This window comes from Otolemur garnettii, unplaced genomic scaffold (assembly GCF_000181295.1).
Source record: "Otolemur garnettii isolate 467f Iridium unplaced genomic scaffold, OtoGar3 scaffold00001, whole genome shotgun sequence".
In the NCBI taxonomy this organism is placed as follows: Eukaryota; Metazoa; Chordata; class Mammalia; order Primates; family Galagidae; genus Otolemur; species Otolemur garnettii.
In genome coordinates, this window is record NW_003852396.1 from 47,472,105 (window position 1) to 47,478,559 (window position 6,455).

Below are 6,455 nucleotides of genomic sequence, written 5' to 3' on the forward strand. Positions count from 1 at the left end.
TTTGCCTATATCCATTGATTTTGATACCCTCATTTAACATAGGAAGAAGCTGAGGCTAAAAGAGTCACTTTGAAGAGCAGGCTCAGTACAAGTGTCTGGTCTTCTGGCTCCTACGTGGGACTTACCCACTGTTTTCTGCCCATCATTTAGTTTTTTCTGAGGAGCTCCTAAACAATGTTCACGGGAACACAGAACATGAGGGCCAATCAGGGGTTGTGGAAACCATGAGTTTCCTCCATTTGTCATTCTCCTCCTCTGTCATACAATTCTGAGCATCTTAGGCAGCAAAAGGATGCCCAGGCCAGTGTTCCTTCATCCTGGTTGACACCATGTGAGTAAGTGTTGGCCATTGGGAGTTGACAGTGATGTAACCTAGTCGTGGCTCAAATTAAAGGAGCACAGCCTTTCTGCCTTTCCTCCTCCAGCAATTTGGAATGCTGATGTGGCTGGAGCGACCGATCCATGAGGATGAGGGCTCCTTTCGAAGGATGAGGAGCAACAATTTCTGAAGTCCTAATGTCTGATACCTTGAAGCCACCAGCTCAGTTCTAAAATGCTGTGGTTCTTCATTATCTACAGGGGATTTTTTCCAGGAACCCTGGGGATTGCAAAATCTATAGATGCTCAAGTCCTTACATATAATGGTGTACTCTTTGCATATAACTGATGCACATTCTTCTGTATACTTTGCTTTACATGATTTCTAGATTACTTCCAATATCTAATACAGTGTAAATATCATATAGGTTGTTGTTATGATATATTTTTGTGGGAGAGAGTTTGTACCTGTTCAGTATGGACACAGACATTCCTTTTTCTTAAAAAAAATTTCTAATATATTTGATCATAGGTTGGCTAACTGATGGATGCATAACCCATGGATACAGAGGGCCTACTGTACTTCTGTGTTTAAAATATTTCTGTTTTGGGCCCCCACTGGCACCGATAAATTTATACTTTCTTAATAAAAAAATAAATCTATACTTTCACCAGAAGGAACATATTTTCTGTTTTTAAAATTAAAATTTATTTCCTAGTTACTTCTTAAGAATGGGGATGTTTCTGCATAAAGGTGGCAAAAGGGAAAGAAGGTGTAAACAGAAAAAAACAATACCTCTGACACAGCTGAGATGAGGCATGACCCAATGACATTGAGACAGAAAAACCCCAGGAAGGAAGAAATATAAGCAGGTGTGATACTCAGTCTCACATGCCATGAGGATTTGCTTTCCATCCTTCTGTAATATGTATGGCATCTATAGGGAGTGGCTTCTTTTTCTTCTTTTTCGTTTCTTAAAAAGAAAAAAAAAATTCAGGTTAATATGAGGTTACGAACAATTGGATTACAATGTTAGCATTTGTTAGGTAAGGTTTCTGTTGTAGTTATGCCCCTTGACCTGTAGGTGTGCCATATACCTTTATATTGAGTCTATTAAGTGAGAGTTCACCCATCCTAGTCTCCTCTCCCTCTTCTTCCTCTCCCCTTTTCTTTTCTCTTTCCTACCTTCCTCCTCCCTACCCTCAACTTGAATTGAATTGAGTTTTTCTCTCATGTTTTGTTCTGCTGGCTTCATACTAGTACTGAATACATCAGATACTTGCTTTTCCATTCTTCTGATACTTTACTAAAGAGGATGCCTTCCAACTCTATCCAGGTAAACACAAAGTAAAGTCCCATCTTTTTAATGACTGAATAGTATGCCATGGTGTGTATGTGTGTGTGTATCCCACAATTTATTAAGCCATTCCTGGGTTGATGAACATTTAAATTGTTTTCACATCATGGCGATTGTATATTGAGCTGTGATAAACAATCTACTGCAAATGTCCTTATGATAAAATGACTTTTTTCTTCTGGGTAGATGACTACTAATGGTATTGCAAGATCAAATAGAAGGTCTAGTTTGAGTTCTTTGAGATTTTTCCCTACTTCTTTCCAAAAAAGTTGTATTCGTTTGCAATCCTATCAAAATCACAATAACGTTCCCTTGTCTCCTCAATGGCACCAGCATCTGCAGCTTTGGAATTTTGTGATGTGGGCTATTCTCACTGAGATAAGGAGACATCTCAAGGTGATTTTGATTTGAATTTCTCTGATGATTATTGAAGAAGAGCATTTTTCATGTGTTTATTGTCCATTTGACTGCCTTCTTCAGAGAAGGTTCTGTTCATGTCTCTTGCCAGTAATATATGGGATTGTTTGCTCTTTCTTTTGTTGATTAATTTGAGTTCTCTATAGATTCTAGTTCTTAACCCTTTGTTAGATCCATAACATGCAAATATCTTTTCTCATTCTGAAGGCTTCCTATTTGCTTTACTTGTCGTGTCCTTAGCCGTACAGAAGCTTTTCAGCTTAATTAAGTACGATTTGTCTATTTTTGTTGTTGCAATTGCCAGTGGAGTCTCCTTCATAAACTCTTTCCCAAGTCCCATATCATCAAAAGTTTTTCTCCACTTTCTACTAGGAATTTTATTATTTCATGTCTTAGATTTAACTCTTTTATCCATGGTGAGTCAATTTTTGCAAATGCTGAGAGGCATAGATCTAGTTTCACTCTTTTTCATGTGGTTATCTAGTTCTCCCAGAACCATTGATTAAAAAGAGATTCTTTCCCCCAATGTATGCTTTTGTTCTATGTATCAAAGGTCAGATAGCAATAAGAGGCTGGTTTCATCTGTAGGTTTTATATTCTTTTCCATGTATCTATATCTCTATTTTTTGTGCCAGTACCATGATATTTTGATCAATGTGAACTTGTAGTATAATCTGAAGTCTGGTAGAGTGATGCCTGTGGATTTATTACTAAGAATTGCCTTGGCTATGAGGGTTTTTTTTTTTTCCTGGTTTCATACAAAACAAAGAACTATTTTTTTGAGTTCTTCAATGTACGGTGTTGGTATTTTAATGGGAATTACATTAAATCTATAGATTGTTTTAGGTAATATAGACATTTTAACAATATTGATTCTTCCTAACCCTAAGCATGGTATATTCTTCCATTTGTTAATGTCTTCTGATATTTCTTTTCTCAGGATTTCATAATTCTCTCTGAAAAGATCCTTCACCTTCTTTGTTAGATGTATTTCCAGGTATGTCATTTTCTTTGAAGCTACTGTGAAAGGTATTTTTGTTCTTGATTTTTTTCTTGTCTTGACTCTTATTGGAATATACAAAAACTATTGATTTGTGGACATTGATTCTATACCTTGAGGTGTTACTGTATTTCTTGACGAGTTCCAGGAGTCTTGTGGTTGAGTCTCTGGGGTGTTCTAAGTACAAGTTGATATCATTGGCAAATAGTGAAAGTTTGATATCCTCTGTCTCCATTTAGGTGCCCTTACTATCTTCCTTTTGCCTAATTGCATTGGCTAGAACTTCCAGAACTATGTTGAATACTAGTGGAATAGCGTCTGGTTTTGGGTGGTGCCTGTGGCTCAGAGAGTAGGGTGCCAGGCCCACATACTGAGGGTGGCAGGTTTGAACCTGGCCCTCATCAAACTGCAATAAAAAAATAGCTGGATGTTGTGGCAGGGGCCTGTAGTCCCAGCTACTCTGGAGGCTGAGGCAAGAGAATCACCTAAGCCCAAGAGCTGGAGGTTGCTGTAAGCTGTGATGCCATGGCACTCTACCAAGAGCAACAAAATAAAACTCTCTCTCTCTAAAAAAAAGAAAAAAAAAGTAGTGTCTGGTTTCAGTTCTAATTGGAAATGCTTTCAGTTTTATTGCATTCGGTAGGATATTGTCTGGGGGTTGGTTGGATATGGCTTCTACTAGTTTTCAGAATGTGCCATTTATGACTAAATTCTTAAGCATTCTTTATAGAAAAGGATGCTGAATTTAGTTGAATGTTTTTTCCTGCATCTATCGAGAGGATCATATGGTCTTTGTTTTTGCTTCTATTTATGTGGTGGGTTACATTTATAGATTTGCATATTTTAAACCATCCTTCATCCCTGGGATAAAGTCTACTTGATCATAATGTATATATTTTTAAATTCATAGCTGTATTCTATTTGCTAGGATTTTATTGAGTGCTTTTCCATTGATACTCATTAGTGAAGTTGGTCTGTAGTTGTTTTTAGTTGGGTCCTTTCTGAGTTTTGGTATCAGGGTGATGTTTGCTTTGTAGAACATAATGATGAGGGTTCCTTCTCAATGTTTTGGAATAGGTTCTGCAGTATATGTATAAGCTGTTCTTTGAAGGTTTGATAGAATTCTGGTGTAAAGTCATCTGTTCAGGGATTTTTTTTGTTGGGAACTTTTTTATTGTTTCTTCAATTTTGGTGCTTGATATTGGTCTTTTCAAGAAATTTATTTTGTCCTGGTTAAGTCTAGGGAGGTTGTGTGATTCCAGGTATTGACCTTTTCCTCCACATCATCATATTTCTGGGTGTAGAATTTTTTGTGTTAAGTAGAGATGATTTCTTGTATCTCTATGGTATCTGTTGTTATTTCCCCTTTTTTGTTTCTGATTAGGATAGCATATCAGGTTAGATATGCTTTTCTGAAGAAAGCATATAGATGGCTTGTGCTTTTGTATCCAGTCATCTCTTTATTAGACATCTTGCTTTTCTGTTTCTAGTTAATCTGGCCAAAGGGTTTGTCAATTTTGTTTATCTTTTTGAAGAACTAACTTATTTTTCATTAATTTTCTGAATGATTCTTTTGTTTTCAATTTCACTTATTTTTGCTTTAATTTTGGTTATTTTTTTTTTTTTTTCTACTAGGTTCAGCATTGGAATGCTTTTCCTTTTCCATTTCCTTGAGATGATTCAGTAGGGTGTTGATGTGCTTTCTTGCTATCTTTTGGATGCAGGCATCTAATGTGATATATTTCCCTCTTGGACTGCTTTGGCAGTATCCCATAGGTAACTTGTGGCTTCATTTTCATTATACTTGATCAATCTAATAATTTCCTTCTTTATCTCCTCCTTGACTCAGCTGCCATTCCGCAAACGATTGTTTAGTTTACATGACTTTGTGTGGGGATGAAGATTTTTGCTGGAGTTAAGTTCTGCCTTTATTCTTTATGGTCTGAAAAGATACAAGGTATAATTTCAATTCTTTTAATTTTGATGAGGAGTGATTTGTGTCCTAAGATATTTATAAGTCTGGAGTATAATCCATGGGCTGATGAGAAGAATGTATATTCATTAACATTGGGATGGTATATTCTGTATATGTCTATTTATCCCACTTGTTCTAGTGTCCTGTTGAAGTCCCTGTTTCTTGTTTAGTTTCTGTTTAGAGGATCTATCCATTTCTTTAAGAGGGGTGTTAGAGTCCCTGGCAATTATGGTGTTGTAGGTTATCATGTTGTTCAGATGGGTTAGGGTCTATTTTAATCTGGGAGCATTTATGTTGGATGGATATATATTTAGAACTGATATGTCTTTTTGTTATATAGTACCCATTTTTGTCTTTCTTAACTTTAGTTGTTTTAAATCCACTTATATCTGCAAGCAAGAGTGTGACCCCCTCCTTTCTTCTTATTTCCATTTTGCCTGAAATGTTTTTAAAAATCCTTCACTCTGAGTCTTCTTTTGTGCTTTGAGGTTAGATATGCTTTTCTGAAGAAAGCATATAGATGGCTTGTGCTTTTGTATCCAGTCAGCAGCCTGTACTGCTGAATCTCTTCAGTGGGGGAATTCAAGACATTAATATTCATTGAGAAAATTGATAAATTTGGTAGGGTTCTGTTTGTGTTGTTTTTTAGACATCTGATGCCTAATTTTATTGCTTGGGATACTGTGGAAAATAGACTTTGACCTTTTTTTTAGGTGACTCTACTTTGCTAGTAGTCCATTGTGATGATCTGTGTGTAGTATTGGTCTGAGTACTTTTGAACAGCTGGTTTCATAGTGGCAAATTTCCTCAATGATTGCTTTTCAGTAAAATATTTTATTTCTCTGTCAAATTTGAAGCTTAGTTTGGGAGGATAGAGGATCCTAGGATGAAAGTTGAAGCCCTGTCTCTTCTGATTTGTAAAGATTCAGCTGAGAAGTCCACTGTCACGCTGATGGATCTGTCCGTGTAGGTTAATTGGCACTTACTCCTGGCTGCTTGCTGAATTTTCTCTTTCATTTTGACCTTGGCCAACTTTATTACAATGTGTCTAGGAGATGCTCTGTTAGTGTCAAGGCAAACCAGCATTTGATAACCATCTAAAAGGATTGTGTCAGAATCTTTGGTGATGTTTGGAAGTTTTCAGTTATGATATCCTCCAGTAAAGCCTCCATACTTTTAGGCATCTCTTATCCTTCAGGGATACCTATAATTCATATCTTAGTATGCTTCTCAAAGTCCCATAATTCTCTAAGAGATTTTTCTGCTCTTGTTTTCTTCTTTTCTGCCTCTTTAAATGCCTAAATTAGCACAAGAGCCTTATCCTCTAGCTCTGAGATTATTTCTTCTCCATGTTTTAATCTGTTATTAATATTTTCTTTTTTTTTTT